Source organism: Carettochelys insculpta, chromosome 28 (assembly GCF_033958435.1).
Source record: "Carettochelys insculpta isolate YL-2023 chromosome 28, ASM3395843v1, whole genome shotgun sequence".
NCBI classification, from domain to species: domain Eukaryota; kingdom Metazoa; phylum Chordata; order Testudines; family Carettochelyidae; genus Carettochelys; species Carettochelys insculpta.
In genome coordinates, this window is record NC_134164.1 from 3,684,347 (window position 1) to 3,710,992 (window position 26,646).

General features: G+C 52.9%; 1 protein-coding gene across 7 annotated transcripts in view; it reads left to right on the top strand.

The window, feature by feature from the left end:
• Window positions 1–26,646, top strand: part of PPP1R1B (protein phosphatase 1 regulatory inhibitor subunit 1B) — a 99,457-nt gene that overhangs the window by 46,443 nt on the left and 26,368 nt on the right. For 3 of the 7 annotated variants that reach the window (XM_074978921.1, XM_074978918.1, XM_074978925.1), the window contains 3 exons: window positions 21,749–21,810; window positions 22,317–22,511; window positions 26,497–26,623. The gene's annotated coding sequence lies outside the window, so the exon portion shown is untranslated. Of the gene's footprint in view, window positions 1–6,437; window positions 6,463–6,883; window positions 6,947–21,748; window positions 21,811–22,316; window positions 22,512–26,496; window positions 26,624–26,646 lie in introns of those variants that run through there. The other 4 variants (XM_074978919.1, XM_074978922.1, XM_074978920.1 and 1 more) reach the window with 4 other exon arrangements.

Below are 26,646 nucleotides of genomic sequence, written 5' to 3' on the forward strand. Positions count from 1 at the left end.
CACTCAGTCTGTGTTTCCCACACAAAGCGTTCCTCTTTCCCACTCACTCTCTGTCTCTTCTCTAGCTCTCAGCCCCACCCCTTATGGGGGGGCCCAGAGCCAGCCCAGGAGCAGGACCAAAATTCATGGCATGGCCCCTCTGCAAAAAATTACCGCCCACCTCTGCCTCTGAGTGCGTCGGCACTGCAACGGGGATTGCTGCTCCCGTCGCCAAAACCCAGTCTGCTTTGATCTCGCGAGCTCGCTGCGGAGGGCTGTACAGCAGACCCAGCAGAGAACGCTAGGTAAACTCTGGCCCACAGTTCTGGAGTGGCTGAAATTAGCCAGCCTCCCATTGTTCCAGATCTGGGGTCTTTGGACTAGGGACAATCAACTCCTTTCAATTCTCCCAGGACTGTCACCTCCTTGTGACAGGAGGCACAGAGATACTCCACTCGTGGGCATCCGGCTCTGAACCTGCCAGCAGCCTGGCCTTCCTCGAGCCAGCGTTCTTCCCCACCCCACAGGGCAGCCCTTAGCAGCAGGCACGGCAGTTTCCCTTCCAGCCACCTTCAGGGAGTTTGCAAGCCTTTAATTGTCGTAAGCGCGGATTAATTAAGCAGCGATAAACACAAACCCATGCATTATTGATGAATAAGGGTGAGTTCAGGTTGGTGCAAGCGTTGTAATTAAATATAAACCTCAATCTGCCCATTGTTAACTTACAAATTACATTACTATTAGGACATGTGGTGCTGCACCCAGCTGCCGGGAAGGGGGTTCGCAAGGCAAGGAATTTAACCCTTCTCAACAGATTGAATTGGGCCCTGGGACTTTCGAAAACCCCTGGGCACAAAAGTGGTGTTGAGATTATGGCTGAGGCAGCTGGGGCCTTTGCTATGAGCCACCCGCACTCACCAAGAATCTCCACCTCGTCCCCAAGTGTTTGGTTCACTCTTTGGGCTCCTTGTCAGGGTGGGTCTGAGCTGTGTCTTGCGCAGGGGAGCTTCGGTTCTAGAGTTAGATTGAATGCTCCCAGTGCTGCTGGGCTGTGTAAAGTCCACCCTCCAAGGGGGTGGTTGGGCTTTTTCATTTTAATTTGCAGCCACCTGCCCTGCTGCAAGCACCCACTAATAACAGCAGCTCCATGCAAACTGGTTCTGAAACCTTCACAAGTCATGGCCCTTCTCCCAGTCATGAGGCTGGTTTAAAAATCCTGAGATTTCTTTCAAAGAAAGTGCCCTTTTCTTGGCATTTTTCAAAGCCTCTGGGGAGGGGGTGGCAGTTGGGCCTTGGTTTCAAGCTCTTTTTCTGCAATCACAGGTGCAGCTTTCACATATTTATTATTTTTTTTTAATGAGAGCTGAAATTTTCTCACGATCACGTGACTCTGGGAGCTCAGGGCTTTCAGGTCAGACACGATGTTTTGGCGATGTTGCCCACACCCCCCCACGCTCTGGGAAAGTTTGGACACTGTGCAAGTCTCCGATGTTGTATCTGAACCAAATCCACCCCTTCCCTCTGGATGCCGAGCTCTCTGCAGCTCAGGCTTTACAAGAAACAATATAACCCTGATCTTGTGGGGTTTTCTGTTTTGTTTTGTTTTTGTTTTGCCCAGGTGGGGCTCACAATCTTCATCTGTGGCCCATTGACTTTGATGCTTTTTGGATAAGGCCACATACAGCTACCTTCTTCTAGGTCTGGTAATAACAGAGGTGTCACGGGGCAAACTGGATGATGCCAAGGATTCTGGAGTTAACATCTTCACTAGTGAATCTCCCGGAGGAAGGCTTGGTTCTGATCCAGGAGGTTGGCTGGAAATTGGAACCGGCTCCTCGGTACAGCTGCAGATAAACTCCCCAAGCATTTGAGCTGAGTAAGGCAGCCAGCAGGCAATCTGCTCAGCTGAACGGCTTTCCCCGTGCAATGAGTTGGCAGGTCTCAGCCTGCTATTCACTGGGGAGGTGTCCACAGCCTGAAGCCACCCACCACCTCCTGGCCCAATGAACTAGCTGTAGGGTCCAGAGTCCCAGCCCAGGGTTGTAACCACAAGACAGGAGGAGGCTGGTGGTGGTAGGTGTCCCCCCCACCCCCTGGGTGAGCCCAGGCTGGCAGGACTGAGTCTCGCTGGGCTGGTTAACACCACAGTCCCTGTGCTTGTTTCTCAGCACCCAAGGAGAGGAGATCTGCCCACTGTTACCAAGGCACATTGCTGCTAAACACTTCCCCTCCCATCCAGATGGGAAGGGGTTGCAGCAATCAATTACTTCCAGAGAGCTTGGAAGGAATTCAAGGAGCCGCTCGCACACGCGGTTTGTCTCACACACATGCGTGTGCACATGCATACAGCAGCTCACATGTACTCACAACCTCATACCCCATTGCACACATGCTCAAAGCCGGACTCTGGACAGACAGACATACCTCCTAGAGCTGGAAGGGACCATCAGAGGTCATTGCGTTCAGCCCCCTACCCTCACAGCAGGACCCAGCACCATCTGACAGATATTTTTTTCAATTTATTTGCCCCAGATCCCTAAATGGCCCCCTCAGGGATTGAACTTACAATCCTGGGTTTGGCAGCTAGCACACATGCACTCTTGATCACACACACGCAAACTCCCGAGATCACGCACACATTTGCACCCAACCCCCAGCTGTGCCCAGGCATCTGGTCATACATACAAGTGCCTGAATGTTCAGCCTGCCCGGCTAGCACCTACACGAGTGCCCAGGCTCGGCTTGTGCCCTCTCATCGAAGAGGAATGAGATGCTCTCTTGCACAGGGGTGTGTGTGAAACTGACGGGATCTGGTTGCGTGCACCATCTCTCCTGCTCCAAGGAGCAAGGGCTGGTTTTGCTCAATGGGCCCAGCTTCTGTGCTGAGCTTCAGAGGGGCTGGGGGCTGCTCGAAGGAGGGGGCAAGAGAGTAGGGGGGGAAGTTTGCGGGGCCTGGGATCTTAGAGTGCTTCAAGGGCTGTAACTTAACAATGGTTCTTCATAACAGCCACCTTGTATTTCGGGGGCACCATTTTGGGGTGTGGGGCTGGCTAGACAGTAGCCCCCCTGGAAGTTTGAAACTCTGAATTTCATACTTGAGGTCTGCTTAAGACTGGTGTCAGGTGCTAGGGGATATGGTTTAACTGCAGAAGAGCTTGTGCAGGGAGTTTGTTTTTAAACAGAGGGAGGCCGGGTGATTAGGATAACAAAGAACCTGCCATCAAGTAATTGAAGGGTTATTATATGATCGTGGCAACATCTCAGGGCACTCCACTTAAAGAACAGGAAACAAAGGGTAGAAGTAAAGAGGTTAAACTGGCAGGTGGCAAAATGTGCAGATGCCATAAAATTACCCAAAATAGTTTTCAGAGGGGTAGCCATGTTAGTCTGCGTCTACAAAAACAACAAGTCCTGTAGCACCTTATAGACTAACAGATAAGTTGAGTCCCAAGCTGAGGGCAAAGCATTACAAAGGGATCTCCCAAAATGGGGTGACTGGGCAACACCAGGGCGGATGGAATTCAGTGCTGCTAAAAGGAAAATAATGCACATGGGGGAAAATACAAACCCAACTATGCAGAGAGCCATGATGGGATCTAAATTAGCTGCTTCCTCTCAAGAAAGAGATCTTGAAATCTTTGTCCTGTGTTCAGTGGCACACTAAAAAGCTCACCACATACTGGAAATCAATAGGAAAGGAATAGAAAAGACAGAAAATATCATATTGCTTCTATATAAAGTCATGGTACGCCCACCTCTTGAATGCTGCCTGCAGATCTGGTTTCCCCATATAAAAAGACACCCTGGATTTGGAAGAAGCACCGAGGAGGGCAATAGAAATGATTAAGGGTAAAGAGCAGCTTTCATCTGAGTCAAGCTTATAAAGACTGGGACTTTTCAGTGTGGAAAAGACTAACGGGTAGGGGATATGTTAGACGTTTAGCAAATCACGAATGGTGTGGAAGAATTGAGTAAGAAAATGGTGTTTACTCCTTCACTGATGTTACAGAAGACGCTCACCCACTGACACTTATAAGCAACAGATTTAAAACATACAAAACATTATTTTGTTGTGGCCAACGTGTAGAACTGCTCACCAGCTGTAAAGGCCAAGTCTATAACAGGGTTGAAAAAAGAGCTAGAAAAATGCACAGAGCATAGATCCATCAATGGCCATTAGCCAGACTGGCCAGGGCTGGGGTCCCCATCTGCTGTTGGCTAGAAGCTGGGAACGGGCGACAGGGGATGGATGACTTAGTGACCTTTGGTCTGACCCCGTCTGGGCATTCTGACATTCTTCTAGAGCAGTGTGCCCTGGCACGCTGGTGTGCCACAAAGCAGCGCTTAGTGTGCCATGAAACTGTGAGGAAAAACTATTTAAAATGAATTGACTGAAGCAGGGGTTGCCCACGTGCAGCTCTTTGTGCCCTTAAATGCAACTCAGAGCTGTGCGTGAGGAGCAGGATGGGCTGAGAGCAGGGAGCTGAGGGTTCCTGGTTCTGGAGGAGGGGACGGGGATTGGGTTAACTATCTTGGGCATGCTGTGATCTTACAAGGAGTGCTGAAGTGTGCCTCGAGGTGATAATGGTGGCTGAGCACTGTTCTACAGAACCCAGGTGCATTTGCCCCCTGCTGTAACTCACTAGACCCTGTTGGAGCCAGGCGTCCAGACTGTGCGTCTACTCCTTGCAAAGTCAGTAACAAAGTAAGGATGTATCTTCAGCTTTGAAGCCTAACCAGTGTCCCTCGAGTGACTTGCCACAAGATGTCAGACTATGTTAGTATTAGAGCAGAATAAATCTATTATGTATTTAATTTTCTAATTGCTATTAAAATGCCACAATTCAGGCTGCAGTTCAAAAACCAGGCCAGGTGTGTGCTTTTCCAGAGCTGTGACACTCTGACTTCAGTGGTTCACTAGCGATCAGCAATACCCAGCAGAGCCCTGGGCATGTGAATTCACTGTCTCATTTGCAATAGGATTAGATAGTCCGATTTCAACAGTACGCGGGGAAATATTTAGTTTTTATATAAATTATTCTCACAGCAAAATGACCAGATATTATTAGCTGATCAACTACAACTGGTTAATTAAATAGCAAAGGGGTCCTGATTGGTTAAGAACGTAGATGGATTAATAATTAAATCACATGGGGTTTTAATATAATGGGCTGCAAAGAACTGCAGGGGGTGCGTTACTCATAATTTCCATGTGTGTTTCTCTTATTAACCCATCTGAGTTCTTAACCAATGAGGATTAATAAGACTGGGACTTTTTAGCTTGGAAAAAAGACAATTAAGCGGGGAGGTCTCTAAACTCGTGACTGGTGTAGAGAAAATAAATCAGGATTTGTTATTTATTCCTTCTCACAACACAAGAACTAGGGAGTCACCAAATGAAATTGATAGGCAGCAGGTTTGAAACAAACAATAGGAAATATTTTTTCACACAACACACAGTTAACCTGTGGAACTCCTTGCCGGAGAGTGTTATGAAGACCAAGACCAAAGCAGAATTTTTTAAAAAGAGCTAGATAAATTCACGGGGGATAGGTCCACCAATGGCTATCAGCCAGGTTGGGCATGGACGGTGTCCCTAGCCTCTGTTTGCAAGAGGCTGGAAATAGACAACAGGGAATCGATCACTTGGTGATCACCTGTTCTGTTCGTTCCCTCTGGGGCACCTGGCATGGGGCACCTGGCATTGGCCACTGTTGGAAGACGGGACGCTGGGCTTGAAGGACCTATGGTCTGACCCAGTCTGGCTGTGCTTATGCTCTTATCTTTTTACTGTAATGAGAGGGAAACTGAGGCATTGGGCCAGCGGAGTGCCAAGCAAGTGACAGATCTGGGAAGAGCTGCGTACGTAAGACTGGTTAGTCGACTGTACACAGACTCATGTATACCCAGACTCCTTCGCAGATACACACTGGCTATCTGCATCTATAAAACGATCCATGGAGATCTGCAGGTGTGCAGGGCTCTGGGAATGCACACCCAGGCTCACAGACCGAAGTGCTGTGATATGTCGACGTGAATTACACGCACCTTCCTTAACAGACAGCACAAACCAGGCAGCAGCTCGCATGCGCAAACGCACCCGTATGTGCCGTGGTTCACCCAGTCTCTCTGCTCCCCGCTGTTCCCTCTGTTTTTTCTATCCGTAGGTGGACTAAATTTTTATGTGCACCGAGGTACGTGCGGAGGTGCACCACTAGCAGAAACACAGGCTGCCAGCAGCGGGCGCTCAGCTTATCAGCTGGACAGCGTCTGACTCTCTCCTGGGTGGCCACCCAAGCGCTCAGCTGGCAGTGCTGAGTACACTTCTGTTCTCTTCAGATTCTGCTAACCCTGAAAAAATCCCCTTCGTTCCCTTATTGGGCTTGATCCGCTGCCGGTGGAAATGGGCCCAGCTTCAGTGGACTCAGTGGCCAATGTGTGGCCCAGTGAATTTAGATTTTGGAGCTTCTTTTGGTTTGGGAGGTGAGTTTGATTTGATGTTTCTCCATGGGTGCTGATAATTATGATTCCATGGTGGGAATCGCTCCTAACAAAGGCCTAATGCCTTAACTGGGCCCTATCCCTCTGGGAGCCCAATTAAACAGGCTGGGTTTCTCCACCCTCCCACCGCACGTTCCTTCACACATGCAGAATAACCCTCACCCCCCACGACTAATTTCATTCTGAAAAGTAAGTGCTTTGCTGTGCCCATATGTTCCGTCCCTTTAAAGAGATTTGCATTTGAAAGTCTCCTTAGCTGAGATGCCTCTGTGTGGAGGCAACTTAAAAGTGCAATTTCTTCATGAAAGGACAATATTGTTTTCCATCAAACTCATTATCTGAACTTTTCTCGTCCCCTCCCCCTCTTCTACTTTTCTGCCTTTGCCTTTCCACTTTTCCACAGCAGCCCATCCTTCGAATGAGACTGGCCATCCATCCACAGCCCAGGACTCCCTCCAGCGTCCAGGTCTGTGGGTTTATTATTTTTTTTCATGGCTTTATGAGTTTTGGAGCTGCAGGAGCCAAAGTGCGGCACAGAGATGCTGAATTTGCTGTGTGTATTGGTGATAGACAGCAGGGACTGGATCCGTAGCCAGAAGAAGTTAGTAGCAGGGTTCCCTGTAAGCTGAGCACTTGGGTGGCCACCCAGGAGAGATTCAGAGGCTGCCCAGCTGATTAGCAGAGCACTCACAGTGGGCAGCCTGTGTTTCTATTGGTGATGCACATAACAAAATTTATCCCTGGGAATGTAAGTTGTGCCTCTGCTTTACGGAGCAGCCTGCTTTGTCTCCCTCTGCGTTTGGGCTCCTGTGTTTTGATCGGCCTGCATGCTAAGGAAGCAAATTGTGTTAGGGCGCAGCCTTCCAGCAAGACTCTTCTACAATATTTTATCTAACGTCTCCGGGTGTGGTGCCGCGAATATAACAGAAACCAGCTGCTTAACTGCCACCTGCCCAGGGCCTTTGGAGCTGAGCTCCTGAGCTAAACCTTGCAGGGCAGCTTTGAACCAACAGCTGTCTCCCATCTCCCAGCGACGTGGTGTTTTAACAAGTCGGTCAACCCCACAGCCACAAAATAAAATCTCGCAGGAAAATAACCAAGGGGAGGAATTTTAGCCTGTTTGCCTGTTGTCCCCACGCATCCCCTCTTAGAGGTCTACAAACCTCCCTTCCTTTAAGAAGCGCAATGGGATTTTTTGGGAGGAGCGAAGGGGGCAAAATTCACAGTAATACAGAGGGAAGAGTGAATGTGTGAGAGAGAGACAGAAAAACCATCTAGATTAATCTGTTCTTCTCCGCCATCCCAGAGCGCCCCTCTCCTGAGCTGAGGGGTAGTGGATTTGGCAGCTGTTAGCTATTTATTAACCAGTCATGGTTAAATTGGTTTATAAATTAACAGATGTTTTAACTTTATTCTTTCTTCGGGGAATGCAGGCAGCAAACTGAGCTGTGATTGTGGCTCAGGTCTGGGGCAATGGAGAAAGGGAAGGAGAGGCCCTTTCCCCCAACCTTTGCTGGTCACCAGCCCTTTCTCCCCTGATGAAATGGAAGGAGTCCTCCGAGACCATGCTCTGGCTGTTGTGGGTACCTAACCGGCCCCCTGAACTATAGGATCTGAGCCCACTCATGACTCCATTCATCATGAGATCTTAGAGTGCTTTGCAAAGGTGAGCAAGGAGCCTTCTCTCCCATTGTGCAAATGGGGAAACTGAGTCAGGGAGCCCTCCCTGGGTTGCACAGCAGAGCTAGGAAGCCCAAGTTTATTGAGGTCCAGGCTGGTACGCGCAAGGCTATCCCCTGGGGGAATGTTCCCATCTGGAAGTGGAGTAACTACTCTCAATCTCCCCATGTAGACAAAACCAAAGTGATTTTTCCCAAGGTCATCTGTTCTTTCGTTTTTGATTTTGCATTTTTCTGAGAGAGTGATGTGTGCCGTGTACGTTAGATCTGGAATCTTTCCCCAGCTTCATTGCTCTCTCTTGTGCATTCAGGGATTTGAAGCCACCTCATCAAGTTTAGCATCCCAGCCACTGCACCAGCCCTTCCTCAACTGGGCCTGGATCCCCACTGGCTGGCACCACAATGCGTCATGAACACCAGTGGGATCCGAGTGGCCGTGTTTGACAGCTGCATTGCACAGGAGCAGACCCTGTGCTTCAGTATAAACCGGGTCTGAATTTAAACCGATCTAGTTACACCAGCATTGCCCCAGTGGGGACACTAATTCAGTAGAGGAGGGTTGTGGGTTTTTTTTGTTTAATTTGGCATGTGTTTCTGACGCAAAGAGCTGCATTTACACTGGAATAACAGTGTGGCATTCAATGCTTCATTAAGCATGGCCAGTTGTAGTTGTACACAGGACTACAGGCAGGGTATTCAGTGCCTCTAGAGCTGGGTAGCTCAGCCCTGAAAGTTGCTGTCCCACGATGTGTCTACATCGCAATACTTCTGCAGCCGAGTGACGCTATTAATATAACTGAAAATGTTTTCCTGTGTAGGGAGAATGGGTCGCCTCCCCCCAGTCCAATTTGGTCTAGGTGACAACTCTGGGAAGAGTTTTTCTGATGGGGTCAGACCTCCATGAAAAGGTCTCTCCTTGCACAGGAGGGCTCTGGGATTTCTCCCTGCCTGGAAATGGTAGAATCTTTGAATACTAGAACTGAAGGGACCTTGAGAGGTCATCAAGTCCAGTCCCCTGCACGACCAGGCACCATCTAGATCATCTGATTGTTGTTTATCTAACCAGCTCTTAAATTCCTCCAGTGATGGTGATTCCACAACCTGCCTGAGCAATTTTCTCCAGTTCTTAACCACCTGGCTTCCTAATGTCTAACCTAAACCTCCCTTGCTGCAATCTCAGCCTATTGCCTCTTATCCCATCCTCAGAGGGCAAGGAGAACAATTTCTCTCCATCCTCCTTGTAATATCCTTTTAGGTACTTGAAACCCATTGTCATGTCCCCTTTCAGTCTTCCCTTTCCCAAACTAAACAAACCCAAATGACAGATGGTAGAAGGCTGCTGGGTTCCAGCTAAACTCATCCCCTCTGGACAGTTGTTCCCTATGGATGCAGCTTCATAAATGTGAAGGCCAGAGAACCTCAAAAGCAACGAGAAATCCTGTGGCACCTTATAAACTAATTGATATTTGGGAGCATAAGCTTTCATGGGCAAAAATCTGCTTTGCCGGATGCAATGTAGTGGAGATTCTAGAGGTCTAATTATACAGGCTCTTGAAAAGGAGGAAGGCCAGAGCTGACATGCAGCTAATGTGTAGGTGTGAACACCAAGAGAGGAGAAACTGTTTCATAGTTGGCCAGCCGTGGTCTTTGCCCATGAAAGCTTATGCTCCAAAATGCCAGTTAGTCTATAAGGTGCCACAGGGCTTGTTGTTGTTTTTTTTCAATGGTAGATGTTCTTTTCTCTCTTAGCCCCCTCCCCACCTTTTCCATGGCAAAAGGAAAGAAGGAGGGAAATAAGGAATCCCCAGCCAGGAAACTGACACCAAAACTCTTTCAGAAAGTTGAACGTGTGTTTAAAAAAAATAAAAACCAAATTGTCTTTACAGCAAATATCATCTCAAGTGTTTCAAAGCAACATTTCGCCTTCTTCCCACACTTCAACCAGCTCTGTTGTGGTGGTTGATCAGTTTTATTGCTGTAGCACTTTGGACTCCCAGCCCTGGCCCAAGAGTCCATGGTGTTAGGGGCTGTTCAGACAATCAAAAGAGTGAGCCCCTGGGAAACTATTTCTCAGTCTCTTTGAGATTAGCAGCACTGGAGTCTCGATGCAATCTCTTCAGAGTCCAAATGCAGGTCTGACCCTCGTCATGAATAAATGCCTGTGAAGGGTTAAACCCAGAGATAGCAGCTTCTCTGTTGGCAAGCCGCCAGGTGAGCCAAAGGGAAGAGAGAAGGAGGTTTTTTTAAAGGAAGCAGTTGCCTGCTGAGAGAGTCTTTCTTTTGTGTGGCCAGAAGCAAGAAACAAAAATGGGTTAAATCTGAATTGGGGTGGAGGATTTCCGTAAATATCCAGGCCTGGAAATAAATCTGGGCATACAGATATGTAAGTAGAAAGGAAATGTTTAGTCAGACTCGAACAGGTTATTTTTTTTAAAATTTGGGTTTGGTGTGGGACTTCTCAGGCTGGCTAATGTACCCTCCTGCCCCCGTACGCTGTAACTTTTAAACTGATTCCTAGGGAAGTATTTGTGATTTTAATCTACCTTTTATTCAGTTGTGCTGTAAGACCTAGCAAGCAACTATATCACGTACATCTTTTTGTTTTGTTAATGAGTCACGCTCTGTATTTTCTTCCAGTGTCCTAGAGAAGGCTCTGTGTACATCCGTGCCTAAAACTGAAGGGCCAGCTAGATGAGATTGCAGTTTAATTTCTTTCTCTTTGTTTTCAAGCTCTCTCCTTAGGGAGGTTCCAGAGCTTGGGGTTACCCCGCAGGGAGACATCCCAAGTGTGTTCCTGGATTCTAAAGGGTATTTTTTCTCACTTGGGTGGCAGCACCTACTGCCCAAGGTCAGGGAATCTGAGACCTTGGGAAGTTTTTAAGCAGAAGCCTATGGAGGCAAAGTCTTTTTAAGGTCTCTAGCAGCACACACCCCCCCCACCGCACCTTCTGCACTCAGAGCATCAGAGTGGGGAGCAGCCTTGACAGCTCGCTCTGGCTGTGTGGTGTGGGTCTGTGTCACCAGCCTGACAGATCTAACTGGGCTGCACCTGGAGCACGTGACACCTTGTCTTCATGCTGGCTTGGCTTGAGCGAGGGCTCTGTGTCGGGTGCTGGGAGGTGTGTGTGGCATATGGAAATATGGCCCTGTTCAGCGAAGCCAGGCTTTTCTCACTCCTTTTCCCCCATCCCAGAAGGTTGCTTGTAACGAATCCAGATTCTCTGAGCACCTGCTGCCCGTCTTCCCCGAAGCCTGATACTGCACGTCCCACAATGCTTTGCATCGCAGTCATTTCCATGGCAACTCTTTGTGAAGTCAGGGTTGGGCTATGACATCAGGGCAAGACGGCCCCGGGAAAGAGTTCAGAGGAAGAAAAGCCAGCAACTCGAGTCCTTGGGTGTTAATGAACAACAATGGGTAGGTTCACTTGAACATACAGCATTCTTCTTTGCTTCTTGTCCCACTGTGAGCTGTGTAGCATGGCTGTTCAGCAGCTGTTGTGCTCCACCCCAGAGATGGCTGCATTTCGATAGGAGAGGAAGTGAAAGCAGCATGAAAGCTACACAGACTGTTTTTTTTTTTTCCCCCACCAAACCTTCAGGCCACTCCATGACCCAGAAATGTCATTTTCAGCCAAATTTCACCTTTAACCTCATGCAGGTGAAATTCTAAACAGAGTGTTTGGATGCAAAATGATTTTTCCTTGCTGAATGTTGAAATTTTTCCTGAAAAATTATCTAAATTCCGAGGGGGAATGTGTGAAATGATTGAGGAGGAGGAAACTGGAAGGTTTTCCACAACATTGTGCCGTTTGGAAAAATTCAAAACACCCCCAGACACAAACTCCGGATAAATACTGTTGGGGTTTTTTGTTCCATTGAGAACTTCCATGAAACCCTGAATCTGGCAAGTGCTCTGGAGAGAATTTACAAGTGAGGTGCTGCACACCTGGACCTCATGATTTTATTTTGCTCTCAACAATGCCCAGCTCCCTATGAATCCCAGGTCTATATTCCAAGCAGCTTCCAAATGCCTGCACCGTTGGGATAAAAGTTCAGTTCAGTTCAAAATAGGGGCTCCCTGCGGCTGGAGGTTCAAATCCCAGCTGGGTTCACTCAGCCCTTCATCCTGCTACGGGGGCCGGGGTGGGTGCTGAGCAATAGGCAGAAGTGTCCACCTGTAGCATCTTCAGGCTGGAGATCTCAAAGCAACATCCAGGGCTTAGTCTTCAACAGTGGTTGCTCCTTCCCTGCTCCCTTTGTGAAGGAGCACAGGGCAGGGTTATCCCCATTTCACAGACCTGTAAACTGAGAGGCAAAGGACAAGGGTTCAGGCAAAGTTGGTGGCAGAGCTGGGGAAAGAACCAAAGAGTCCTGGCTGATGTTCTCTCCTCCCCCTGGACCACAAGACCCACCTCCATTCCCCACCCAGAATCAGGAAAAGAACTCAGGGGTCCTGCGTTGTAAACTGCCCCCGCCTCCACTGCTCTCACCACTAGGCCACCTGATCTTCCCAGGTCAATTCCCTGCCAGCTCGGTGCCCACGAACCCAACCTGCTGCTCTCCTGCCCCCCAGCCAAAGCACCTGAAGGTTGGCTTGCCCCCCGGGCAGCCTGGTGCCAGCTCTTTGTGTTTAGTGGTGGGTTGTTTGCCAGGAATCACCCAGGGTGAGGGCTGAAACTGACATGGGTTTGCCACAGGTATGCGAAGCGAATCAGCCATCAGAGCCTGCATCCCCAGACAGCAGGCAGAGGGCTCCCTCAGCCTGTGCATTCACCGGCAAAGCCTTCCTCAGCAGCCGCTGTGTGCCCGGTGGAGAGAGGGAGAGGCCCCCCATCTGCCAGGACAGGAAAGAGAGAGGCGCCCTTGTGTGCCAGGGAGGGGAAAGGGAGGCCCCCCCGTGCCAGGCAAGGAAGAGGTTGACCCCCCCATTGGTATGCCCTGTTTGCTGCTCAGATGCTGGCAGAGGGAGGGCAGCAAGGAGTGGCATCTCTCCCTGGGAGCTGGCCTTCCAGGCTCATTGGGCACAGGCTGGCACCCTCCCCTGGCTCATCAGCTGTGTGCTGCCCACGCCTGTCTCCAGCAGCGCAGCACAGAAAGAGCAGAGACCCAGGCCCTGGTCGAGGACAGGCTCAGAAAGGACCTCAGTTGCCCAGGGAAGCTTGGCAGAGCCGGCCAGGGACAATTTGCCAAATTCGCTCTGATCCAGCCTGTCTCTGATCCGCATCCCCAGCGCCAAGGTCATTGATCTAACGCCCAGTTCTTAACTCGTCAGGCACCAGCCGTGCCAGCCTCTGCCTGCCAACCGCCTGGCCTGCCTGCGAGTGACGGCTGAGGCCTGACACCTGCTGGCCAGCAGGGGCTCCGCAGCATTCGGACCTTCGCTCCATCAGCCACAACGCTGAGCCATCCAGCCCGGGCCCGCCTAGGGGTTTGCCACAGTAACGGGATATGATTCATTTTTCTACTGCAGCAGAATCCCGAGGCCTTAACCACACTCAAGGCCCTGCTGGGCTGGGCAGAGAGTCCCGGCCCTGGTGATCATACAGGGCTGATGCACCCTGCAGTAAAAGGGTGGGAGGGGAAACTGAGGCACAGGGCAGTGCTAGCAGGTCAGCAGCAATGCTGGGAACAAGACCCGCATTCGTAAACATCCGCTCGTACATCGTGCTAGCCTGGCCCTGGCTAATGGACAAGACTCAGGGTTTGTGTCCAGCATTCCCTGTAAGCTGAGCATTTGGGCGGCTGCCCAGGAGAGATACAGGTGGTGCCCAGTTGATTAGCACAGCGCCCGCAGCCGGCAGCCTGTGTTTCTACTGGTGGTGCCCAGCCGCACATGCCTCAGGGCACGTAAAATTTATTCTGCCCATGGATGGAAAATAAATTAGAGCAAGCCCTGGTTGTGTCCCCCTGGTCAAGGGCTTTGCCCAAGTTATTTCTGCCCCTCCCTTTGCCTCAGTTTCCCCATCTGTGTGAAGGGGGAAGAGGATGACAACAGGGGCCTGGCTGCTGGGGAAAAGGGGCGGGTCATAACTCTGCCTTTGGGAGCAATGGAAAAAGCAGCTTCAAATCCAGGGGCAGCTGGTCATGAGCTCCGTTCTAGGAGCGCTTCCCTGCCCTGGGATTCACAGGGGCTCGGACAGGCTGATGCTCCTTTCTGGCCCCAAACTCTGTGAGGCCTTAGACGTCCTGGCCAAGTGTAACAGTGCCCCTGGCAGGGGTGGTGCCTGGGGCCTCCGGCTGGAGCCCCATGGGCGGTGTCTTTAGCTGGGAAGGAAGGTCTCTCGAAAGTGTGGCCAGTAGAGGGGGCGAGAGAGCCATATGAGGCCCATGTGGGTGGCGAGCCCAGGCAGGAAAGAGTTAAACCCACCCCCACCTCACTCCCCCCCACGCACCCCACCCACGCACCACTTCTTCAATGCGCTCCCCACCCACCCCTGTTCCAATGCAGCTCTGCCTCCTCCCACCACAGTGCTGGGAATAGTCCCCTTTCCAGGGCTGCCGGGCCCGGCACGCTTGCACAGAGCCACTCCTGCAAAGGAACTTGAGGTTTGCTAAGAGGGCAGCTGCGGGGCAGCGTGGGCTCATTTGCCCAGCAGACCCTGGTGTGTGGTATGTGAGAGTCCTTTTCACTGGCAGCAGGGTGCACCCTGAGAGCTTTGCACCCTGCGAGCAGCCTGCTGTTGCAAAGAGGGTAGGGAGAGAAATCCCCTTCCTGACCCCTGCAAACAGCAGGCTGGCAGGCCCTGATGCATGAGGCTTCTCTTGTAAATTCCCTCCCCAGCAGACAGCAGAGGCCAGCTGATGCCAGGCAGCTGTGATCCAAGCAGCCACAAGTGGAGTGGGGGGTTGGATGAGAGGTCTTGGTCTCTAGGAAGCTGTGGCAGAGGGAAAACTCCAGGTTGCCTGTCATGTCAGAGCTGGGAAAGAACCCAGGCGTCCTGCCCCCTTTCTCCCCAGCTCACCCACTTCCAGCAGTGCTTCCCAAATGGCCTTCCACAGAACTGGGGGTCCCGCGAAGCGAGGGGCAGGGTTCCACAAGAAAATTCCCCTGCGGCTCCCTGCCCTGCCGCCGCCGAAACAGTTGAACTAGATGAATCGGTTTCACAGCCGGCAGGAGGGAGCCAACCATCAAACCAACCGAAATGAGTTCCATTATGTCAGCGGCAGCAGGGCAGGGAGCCACCGAGAGCTTGGCTCATGCCCGCCAGCAGACACGTATCCACGCCAGCCTTCCTTCTGCTGGATGCGTGTGGGCCCCCAGTGTGGTTCCCCAGCCAGTGCCACAGATGGGTTGGTCCCGGGGGGCCATTTGGGGCTGAGGTGGGATAATCCTGGGGTTGGGCGGCAGGTTTGCAGGATGGGGGTGCAGATTTGGGGGCTGAGGCAGGTAAAGCCTGGAGGTGGGGGGTGGATTTGGGGGCTACGGGTGGGAGACGCTGGGCATTGGGTTCCACGAAATTCTTTCGAGTTTACAAGGGTTCTGCGGCCAAATAAAATTGTGAACCCTGGCGGCAGCCCCTGCTGGCTCGTTCTAATGCCACTTGTGCAGCTGAGGGCCGGCATCCAGCAATGGGGCTACCTGAGGTGCAGCGGGTTGGGTGTGAGATTTTTCCTCTCCAGCTTCTTGTTTGCTGAGGCCTCTGGTGCCAACTTCCTCATCCAGGAGGCTCTCATTCCAGCCAAGCCTGCCAGCTGCCCGTCTTAAAGGGACAGAGCCGCCCAGGGACAGAGCTCTCTGGAAGTGGACAAACCGGAACCACGCAAGAGACACTGAGCTTGGAGGTAGCGGCTGATGTCCCTTCAACACGGGGAACACCCTAGAGTGCTTCCAGGTGCCACTAGATTACAGAGCCCTCTACGAGCAGAAATTTCTTCCCCTTGCAGCTACTTGTTCAGCACGGTCAAGCCACTGCTTAGTCCTCACTCGGCTAAAGCCAGATTGAGCTTGTTCCCTGTCGCCCTTTCCAGCGGCTTTTCCAATGCGACTTGTCGGTGGGACTCATCACCCAGGAGAGATTCAGAAACCACCCAGCTGGTCAGCAGAGCCTCCACAGCAGCACATCACACATCCGCACATGCCTGGATGCACAGAACAAAATGTATTCCACCCAGGAACGGAAAAAAATATTGGTGGGAACATTGCTTGGGGCTGAGCCCCAGAAATTGAAATGCTTCTCACCTTCAGGTCTCTACTGCCTGGTGGGCAGTGGGCAAGGTATGGGTTGGAAGCTGGGTAGGGTTGGTTGGCCCGCCCATGCTCTGCAGGAGATTGGGTTATGATCAGCCTGGACCCTTATGACCTTCATGCTTACGAATCCCTGAGCCTGGCTCGTGCCCTACTGGCTGCATGAACTGGAGCTAAATCTCACTTCGTAAGTTCCAGCTGTGCTGTGCAGAACTCATCAGTGGTCTTGCCAAGTACTGGTGTGTGATACGCACCTGACCCTCAAGGGTCTGATTCTTCCAATGCGATTTGTCTGTGGAGCTGGTCGCAGAAATCTGGGCCAGGGTTGTGAGTCACATTTCAGAATTGTTTCCTTCTCGCTGAGTTCTAACCAGGCCCGTTTGCTGGGCTGGGGGGTTCCTTTTCTCCCTGCCCCCTTCTCTGATATGTTGTTGGTTGAATTTTTGCATCAATGTCAGTTTTGAAACTTGTTCTTTACCTAAAAGCTGGGGGTTTTCAGCAGGAAAATGCCTTTGGGGGCAAATTGCAAGGCTGGATGAAAACCAGAGGGTGAGGAAAGATGTTGAGCCAGCTGCTGGTTTTTCTCAGGACAGGTTGCTTTGGAGGGGGAAGGGAGGCTGTTTTTAGACCCCCCCCCCTAAGAAGTTCAGGTTTTTTCAGCTGATTCTCCCCAGGGTGGTGTCAGCCCAGGGGGTTCCCCCCACCCCCGAGAAACTCAGAGGCTTTAAGGTTAGAAGGGACCTAGTCTGACCTCCTACACCTTGCAGGCCCTCTGCTCCTGCTCTTGCCCCAGCCCCCTGCCTGAGTTCCCAAAGGCCACAGATCACCATGCAAAGCCTGTTTGGTAGAGACACTCCAACAGTTACAATAGTTTGCCTCTGTAAGACAGTGGTGTGGCCTGTTCTGGGGTATCACTATTTCAGCAGGGGTCTCAGGGCCATGGCAGAAGCTTCCTAGGTGGGGGTGGGGGCACACTGGTATGTGAGCTGTGCTCCTGCCCCCTGCATCACCCCTCCTCCATGGCACAGCCCCATGTGCCACCCTTTACCCAAGGCCACACCCACTTCACCCTGTGCCTTACAGCCCTGGGGTGTCACTCCCCCTTATGGCTGGGGAAAGAGGGGTGGGAGGATGCATACCACCCTGGCCCTGGCCCCCGCCCCCCCGGGTCCTTCAGCCTCTTGCTGCTTTCTCAAGCACTCAGCCATCCAAAGGGGCAGCCTCTCACAGGGTGCCTGGCCCTTTAAGGGGAGCTGGGCCTGAGCCCCAGCTGTGAGATACCTGTGTAACCACCCACAGCTGGGTTTGAGCCTGGGACCTCCGGAGCTTAGTGCTGGAGCAGCTGCAGTTCAAGCTAGAAGCCAACTGTCCCCCTGCTAAGGCTGGAGAAGAGGCTCCCCCTTTCTCCCCGTAAGCAGCCCACGTTCCACCCCCTGGACAGTGGACCACAGCCCCAGGGGTGTGGCTTACACCTGCTCTGCCCCCCAGGTGGGGCAAATTTAGATCACGTGATCCAATGAGGCTGGGGTACGTGGGACTTGGGGAGACAGAAGAGCAGCTGCAAAGGTGCCTGGGAGAAGGCAGGAGAGGAAGGTGTGTGCCCTGGTCCCCTGGGCCGTCTGGCATATGCCCCTGGCAGACTGGGCCCCAGCAGGGATGCCTGGGAGGGGACAGGAGGGTTGGCTATGAAGGGTTCATGTTTAGGTCGTTTCTTTCCTGCTTGCCTGGAGACTGGGGAAGGGGCTTGCCTGGCAGCAGGGAGGGGTGCAGCCCATGCCCCAAAGGGGATGGCTTGGGGCCCAGAAGCTGCTGGGAGCCATAAGGAGCTGGCTGGTAAATCATCCCCCAGCAAAGGAATTGTGTTTTAAGTGCTCTGGGCAGTGCCTGGGACGGAGCTGAAGGGTAGGAGGGCTCCAGGGCCCAGGAGGGGTGACAGCTCCACTCCACTGTGGCTGCTGGAGCCAGGGCAGGACCTGGTGGGCTGTGCCGCCAGGCCAGTGGGAAGAATTTGAGGGCCCACTGCATCACTCTGCCCCCATGTCAGCTCAGTTGCAGACAGTGGGGAGCCCTGGTTCAGCTATCCAAATGTCACCCCCCATCCCCTTCCTTCCAGCTCACCAGTCCTGGATGGAACAGTGGTCCCATCCCTGCAGGTGGTGGTGGTCGCTAGGCAGGAATGCATGGGCAGGGCAGGAGAGGGGGGAAGAAATTTTGTCCTCCATGTACCCATGGCTCTGGGCAGAGGGTGCGTACAGCTCCTGGGACTCCTGTGTGCTCCTTGTCCCCGCAAGCAGCCTTCCCCCTGAGGCAGCAGGGTCTGTGTGCCCGGAAAAGGGCCTGGCTTGGAGGATGCATTAGACCCTCTGGGGAAGGACTGGATGAGGGCATTGCTGTTGTTCCACTGTGTGCCTCGTTAATGATTTTCCCATCCTTGGGCAGAATAAATTTTATGTGCACCAAAACAAGTGTGGATGTGCACCACCCATAGAAGCACCCACTGCCAGCTGTGGGTGCTCTGCAGATAAGCTGGGTGGCTGCCCAAGTGCTCAGCTTACAGGGAACCCTGATCCAGGCCCCCAGACCTTCCATTCCCTGTCAAGCTCAGGCCAGGGAATAAACCTACAGAACCAAGAACACAAGTCTCCTGGGGGCCCAGTCCCCTATCCCTGGGCACTGCTGAGCAGGTTCAGGTGTGTCATTCACATGACAGTAGTCCTAGGTCATCAGCAGCGTTACCGCTAACTTTTTCCATCCATATGTGGAATAAATTTTATGCGCACAGAGGCATGTGTGGAGGTGCACCACCATAGGCACACAGGCTGCTGGCTGGGGGCGCTCTGCTAGCCAGTTGGGCGGCATTTGACTCTCCCCTGGGTGGTTGCCCAAATGCTCAGCTTACAGGGAACGCCGCTCACCAGAGCACCTGCAACTCAGCCCCGGATCCAAGTGCTGAGTGGACAAGAATATTCCAACCCAGGGGCCTCCTCTGGGTGTCCCAGGCTGATCTGGAGGAGAGAGGGGGTTTATGAGGTGGGGCCCCGGAGTGGCCCAGAGAAGCCTGGGGCATGGGAATGGGAACATTGAAGGATGCCCCGGGAGTCCGAGTTCCTCTTTAGCCACAGTCCTTTCACCTTCTCCCCAAGTCCCACCCCCAAAGATCTTGCCTTCCAAGCCCCTCCCCCAAACCCCTTCTTTTCAGAGCGACCCCCAGCTTCTGAACCCCGCTCCTTTTCTCCCCCTCCTACCCCAGAGCTGAAGGCATCTCTCAGCTGCTACCAGCCCTGTTATGTGCCATCAAAGCAAATCAAAGTAATAAAATGTAATTTAATTCCTAGAGGAGGGTGAGCCGGTAAGTGACAATTAGCTGAAATGTTCTGCTATTTTTACTCGCTCTTTGCAGGAGAAATGGCTGCGGAGACGAGGAGCAGTCGTTTGCACGAGCTCCCAAGCGCACTTTGCTCCCCCTGGGCAGGAGAGGAGTCACTGTGGACAAGCCCCCCCTGCTTGGGAGGGCAGAGGAAGTGGTGGGGATGGGCAGGATTGGCCCCTTGTGTGTGTGGGGGGGGGTGCAGTTGTGTGTTAGTGGTAGGGAGGTGTGTGCGTGTGTTCCTTGGTGTGACTGGGCCTGGGTGTGCTTCTGTGTGTGTGCACAAGTGTTGCGATGGAGGTGTGTGTGTGTTTTGGTGGGGGGGGGTACGGGGATGTGGGAGGGGCTGTATGGTGTGGGATATCGTGATGCATGTCTGGGTGGAGTCGTGTGTGAGGGGATGTCCATGGATGCGTGGCCGGGTGTGTGGGGGGGACGGGTGTGCTAGCTAGGGGACAAGGGCGTGGGGGGGGTAGTCTCTGAGGGGGAGCTGTCTTAGTCTGTAGCATCACAACAAACAAGCCGTCCTGCAGCACCTCAGAGAACAGCAGACTGGTTTAGTAGGCACTGAAGTGTTGTGGGTAAGACCCACTTCCTCCCATTTCCTGGCTGGAGTGGACAAGTGGAGTCCAGGGTTCATATAGCTGGGAGTGTTTGTGATTAGGGGTCTTGAAGGGTGTGTTTGTGATGGTGATGGGGGTGGGTCCCTGGGTTTGTTGGAGGGTGTTGGGGATAGGGATGTGAGAGGTCCTTGGGTTTGTTGGAGGGGGATGGGGGCGTGAGGGGGGTGTCCATGGGTGTGTTGGGTGTGTTAGGGCGTAGGAGTGTGAGGGATGTGTTTGTGGTGGAGGATGGTGGTGGTGTGAGGGGGGCGTTAGGGGACGGAGAAGTGTCCTGGGGTGCCCGTACATGCTGGGAGGTTGTTTGTAGGATGTGAGGGGTGAGTTTGTGAGGGGGCGGGTGTGTTAGGGGATGGGGGAGTGTGAAGGGGTGTTGCATGGGTGTGTCGGTGTGTGTGTGTTGAGGAAGTGGGGGTGTGAGGAGGTGTCCATGGGTGCGTTGGTGTGTGCCTTTGTGGTGGACATGTTAGGAGAGGGAAGGGAGGAACAGACGGGGGTGCCCAGGGGTGTGTTGGAAGGTGGAGGTGTTGGTGGGTGGAAGGGAGGTATGTGTGGTGTGATGGGGGCGTGTGAGGGGATGAGGGGTGCTTGTTTGTTGGGGAGGGAAGCGAGGAGTGTGTGTGCTGGGGTGTGTTTGTGATGAGTGGTGTGAGATGGAAGTGTCAATGGGCGTGAGGGTGTGTTTGTGACGGGTGTGTTAGCGGATGAAGTGGGCGAGGAGGTGCCCAGGACTGCAAGGGGTGTGTTAGTGGAAGGAGGTGCAAGGGGTGTGTTAGCAGTTGCAGGGGTAAGGTGCGTCCTTGATTTTTGTTTCGCTGGTTGCCCATTCCCAGCTTCTGACAAAGCGAGGCTGGAGACACCCTCCCGGCCATTCTCTGTAACAGCCATTGATGGACCTTCCTCCCTGAAGGTATCTAGTTCTTTTTTGATCCCTGTTAAAGTCCCGGTCTTCTCAACATCCCCCCGGCGAGGAGTTCCACAGGTGAACTGCAAGTTGTGTGATGAAACGCTGCCTTTTGCTTGGTTTAAACCTGCTGCCTATTTAACTTGACTTGATGCCCCCTAATTCTGGTGCAGTGGGAAGGAATAAATAGCATTTCCTTATCTACAAAACCAGCAAGAAGTCCTGTGGCACCCGGAGTGGGTCTTTGCCCACGAAAGCTTATGCTGCAAAATATGTTAGTCTATAATGCACCACAGGATTTCTTGTTGTTCTCAAAGATACAGACTAACTCGGCTCCCTCTCTGATACCATTTTCTTATCTACTTTCTCTGTATCAATCGTGATTTTATAGACCTCTATCGCATCCCCTCTTATTAGCCTCTCCTCCTAGGGACACTGTTCCCATCCCTCTAATTATTTGTGTTGCTCTTTTCTGTACCTTTTCCAATTCCAAGCTCTTTTATTTTTTTAGACGGGGCGACCAGGTCTGCAGGCGGTGTCCAAGATGTGGGCATAGCAGGGATTTATATCGAGGTAAGCTGATATTTTCTGTTTTCAAACCTGTCCCTAACGAGCTCCAACATTCTGTTTGCTTTTTGGCTGGCCACTGCAGGGAGTGGATGTTTTCAGAGAACAGGCCCCATTGACTCCAAGATCTTCCAGGACTAGTAGCAGCTAATTTAGGCCCTGTCCTTTTTCTAGGGATTGTTGGGATTAAGTTTTCCTGACTCCCTGCTATCCCAGCCCTGTCCCCGGACATGCACAGCTCTCCTGATAACCCTCACGCCCAGCCTGCAGCCCCTTGCTAGTCAGCGCTGCTCCCTGGCATGCAGACGTCTGCTAATACCCCTCTCTCCCAACCCCAACCTTTGGCAGCTCCAGCCCTGGCCATGTACCCTGAGTCACGGTGTGGAGCTCAGTCACACGCCATGTGCCACGTTTGACTCCCGGGCGTGCTGCCCTCTGGGGAGGAGACCGGTGGGGGGCGTGCACCAATAGCAGGGGGAGGAATCTGAAAACCCCCTGGCTCTCTCTCGCAGGTGGCCAGGATTCGCTCTCAACGCCTGCCATGGAGGAAAAACCTCCCGGGGTTTGAAACGACACGAAAAAAAGAGTTCCGATCTTATTTAATAACCATCTAAAGGGACCCGTTGCCATAACAACCTTCCGGGGCCCTGGCCCTCGACTGTGCCAGCCCCCCACGAGATCCCATCCCGCTGCCTGCTTGGTGCCAGGTGAGAGCAGCCCACAGGGGCACGTGCCCTAGCTGCACTCGGGGGCTGTCACCCGGATAACCCTGCCCTCTGCCCTCCCTGCTCAGAGCGAGCCTCGCGGGGGCTCTTGTGCACTCAGACTGGCTGACTAGTGACAGGGAGGTGGCCATGCTCGTCTGCACCCTAACAAACCAGCCGTCGTGGAGCACTCGAACGACTAACAAACTGATTTGTGGGGTGATGAGCTTTCGTGGGGCAGACCCACGACTTGAGACAGCCTCACTAGCTCGCCAAGGCATGCCGGGCATGAAAGAGCCAGTGCGGCCGCTCCCTGCGTGGTCCCGGCAGAGCTGAGGAGTCCCCGGAGGCCTCCGGGGGACCCTCTTGCCGATGGGACGTTGCACCCCGTGGGCATGGGGCTGCCAGCTCCGGGCTCTGGCAGGGTGGGGAAGGGGATGTGGCAAGGGCTGGCTCCCCAGGCCAGTTCAGGGGCTCCAGTCGCTTTACCTCTCCTCTTGGGAAAGAGGATGCAGGGGGTGGGGACTGGCACTACAGACCCCAGCATCCCTCCCCTTGCTCTCCAGGGCATCCCCTCAGGCTCCATGCGCCGGGCAGCCTCGGGGACCCCCATCCTCTCTGCAGGGGGTTGTCCACGTTTTACTGCTTCCTGTCGACAGTGCCCCAGGAGCAGACTCCGGCTGCCTCTGGAGGGGCCGGTGCCGTCCTGCTGCTCTCCCTGCCGTAGCGGGGTGGCTACCCCTGCCCCAGATGGGGTGGTGGAACACAAGTATAGACAGCAGCTGGCTGCTTGGAGCCAGAGAGAACCGCAGCCTCTGGCTGGGTCTGGCAGCCTCCTGGAGGTGTCTCCTCTTACAGGTGGCCCGGCTGAGCTGCATGGCCGCACCAGGGTTCCCTGTAAGCTGAGCGCTTGGGCAACTGCCCAGCCGGGGTTCAGGTGCTGCCCAGCTGATAGGCAGAGCGCCCACAGCCAGCAGCCTGTGAGTCTACTGGTGGTGCACATCTAGACAGGCCCCGGTGCACAGAATAAAATGTATTCTGCAATTGGATGGAAAAAAATTTAGAGGGACCCCTGGATCCCCCTCAGCCAGCCTCTTGTACACTTACGTTTGCAGCCCCCAGCTGAACCAGACCCCTGTAGGCAGGTGTTTCCCGCCGTCCAGAACCCTGCAGTCACTGTGCAGGCCTTGAGGGCCCCGAGTGACTCACCGCTCTCTGTGTCACGAGCCTGGAAGCTGCTGCTCCCACCTGCGTCAGGCACAGAGCCCCAGCTGGTGAGAAGCTGTGCAGAGTGGAGTGCACCAGGGAGCATGAGGTGGGGGCGGGCTACGGGGGAGGCCAGGAGCCTTCTGCAAAGCGGCGGGGGAAGGGGAAAGGTTCTCTGCTATTTCTTTTTGCAGTGCAAAGTGGGTATAGGGCTGCCCGTTCAGGAGATTTGGGTGCTGGGGGGGTGGAGGAGGGCAGCAGAGCCCAGGCAGCAGGGTGGTTAGTTTTCCCCTGACAGTGCCCCAGCAGAGTACTCACACCACTCAGTTCTCAGCAGCTTGAGCATGGGAGTGCAGCTGCCCCACAGCCAAGAAATGGCCTGAAACTCACCCATTCTTGCTACACGCAGGCCCCTGAATAGCCAGGATAGGTATTAACTCCAGATCCTGACCGCTCCAGGCCAGATTTGACATGGCAGCCTAGGGACGCCGTTCACCATTGCCTGACGAAAGCCACCCCAGCTGGCAACCTTTGGCACCTGCTTTACCCTGGGCCAAGGAGGCTGAATAGGGTCCTGAGCAATGTTCCCACTCTTTTTCTCATCCACGGGTGGAATAAATTTTGTCACATGCACCAAGGCCTGGATGGAGGTGCATCACCAGTAGAAACAGAGGCTGCTGGCTGTGGGTGCTCTGCTAATCAGCTGGGCGGCACCTGAATCTTTCCTGGGCAGCCGCCCAAGCGCTCAGCTTCCAGGGAACATGGGTCTTGAGTTCATTTCCCAGACCCCACTCATCCTCAGGGCAGCCCCTGCCAGTTGGCAGTGGGGAGAACTGACAACGGCAACAGGGGAATTTACAACTTTCCACACAAGGGTCCCCAGTTTTACTTTGCCAGCGTCTTTTGCTTTTTAATACCCTTGTGCTCAATTGCACTGGTCCAGGCACCTCAAGCAAGAGATGCCGCTTACATAGACGCATTAAACAGGGGGGCTTACGCTGAGCCCTGTCCCTCCTACCCCACACAGCCCGGAGCTCGCTCAAAGCCAGGCCGCCTGCGGGTTAACAAAAGACCAGCTAATGCCACAAACCACCACCTCCGCCGCAGAGCTCGGCCTCTTCATTTACTTAGGAACGAAGCTGTTGTAAGTAGGACAATTAGTGACTTTAAAAAGTCTCACCGGCACTGGGACTGTAATAAAGGTCAAAGGGTCAAATTTCAGCCCTCTGTCTGGGAAAGGTTGCTGACCCCTGCTCCAGGGGCTCTCCGAGCGTGTGCAGGGAGCATTTCGTACCTTAACTACAGGGGCAGTGGTGCCACACGTTTAACCAAGTCCGTCTTTCTCCCAGCTGTTCATTAGCCGGGAGCAACAGATTTACGTCAAACCAACTGAAGAAAGACCCCGCTGCCCAATGACTGGGGAGAGAGAATTTTCCAACTGGTCTATCTTCTCCATAAAGAAGCAAAAACCAGCACGCACCCCATTTTGCTTTTCATTTGCAGGGCCTTTTCCTGAGCCCAGGACAGAGTTTCAGGCATTTGGGGATGATTTCCACAGCACCTGTGTTGACCTAACGTGGCCCCCCTTGCAGTCAGGGGGAGCCTTAGTATTTCAGGGCCACCAGCAGAGTGCTGTAAACTGAGTGCTTAAGCGGCTGTCCAGGAGACTCAGGTGTCACCCAGCTGATTAGCAGAGCACCCACAGCAAGCAGCTGGGGGGTGGTGCACATCCACACATGCCTTGGTGCACATAAAAAAATTATTCTGCTGATGGGTAGAAAAGTCAGAGGGAGCCCTGCCACTAGGCTGGCTCTGGCACTTGGATTTTAAGGTGACCCACCTGCTTTGAGTGGCTGAGTTTCAGTGAAGTGTTTACCCAGGAAAGGCCTTTCCCAGATCCTCTACAGAAAACAAACCAGAAGGTTGGGGGCCGAGGTGGGCAGTTCCAACAGGGCCACAAACTCTAGCGGAGAGAAAAATCTCCTGTGTTGTGCTCACCTCTGTGAACCCCCTGCATCCCTTGTCCAGGTTCATGCCACCGGCTAATTAGCTAACGTGTGACAAAAAGACACACCATGTCCTAGCAAAGGCCAGGCCGAAGCTGAAAAGGTATGGAGCAGGTAGGGCTCCGAGGTGAAGTAAGGGCATGAGATGAGAGGGGCTTGGGCAGTGGCACACATGCTAGCCAGAAAACTCTGCTCTGCCTTAAGCTTCCTGGGTGACCTCGGACAAGTCACTTAGAGTGGCCCTGCCTCAGTTTCCCACCTGCTGTATCTCAGAGATGCGTTGGGAGGATGAGTGCAATAAAAGCTGACAAGTGCTTGGAGATCACCTGCTGAAACGCACCGTGACAGAGCCAGGTATTATTAAAAGAGTCGTCACACGATGCACAGCGGGTGAATCTCATTCTCAAGAGCTGGCCGAAAAGCAGATCTTATTTCCCACATGAAGAAAGAATTGGGATTCTCTGCGCAGAACTTTTCAGCTTTTGCTTGAAAAATCAAAACACGATTTTTTTTTGTCCTGTTCCAACAACCCAAAGTGGACTATTTTGGACGAATGAGCAATGGCAAAAGAGGCTCCTTTTTCTTTTCTTTACAATAAAAACTTGAAAAACATGCAAATGAAAACAAGAATTTTCTTATTTTTTTTTCTGGGCACTTTTTACCAAAAGAGACTTTTTTTGTTGGAAAAAACCAAAGCTGGTGCTAAATTCCCCCAGACTGCACCGTTTTGTTGGGTGTGTCCTCAGGCTAACTGGTTCTCTTGTTTTCTATTACAGGAGAGCTGCAGTGGTAGGCCAGGATCTCGTTGCTGTACAAACACTGAACAAGAAAGAGTCTCCCAAGGGCTTGCAATTGCAGTACAAGGCAAGAGACAACTCATGAAGGCCGGTGGGGGCTCAGCCGGTCAGTAGCAGTCTGACCAGTGT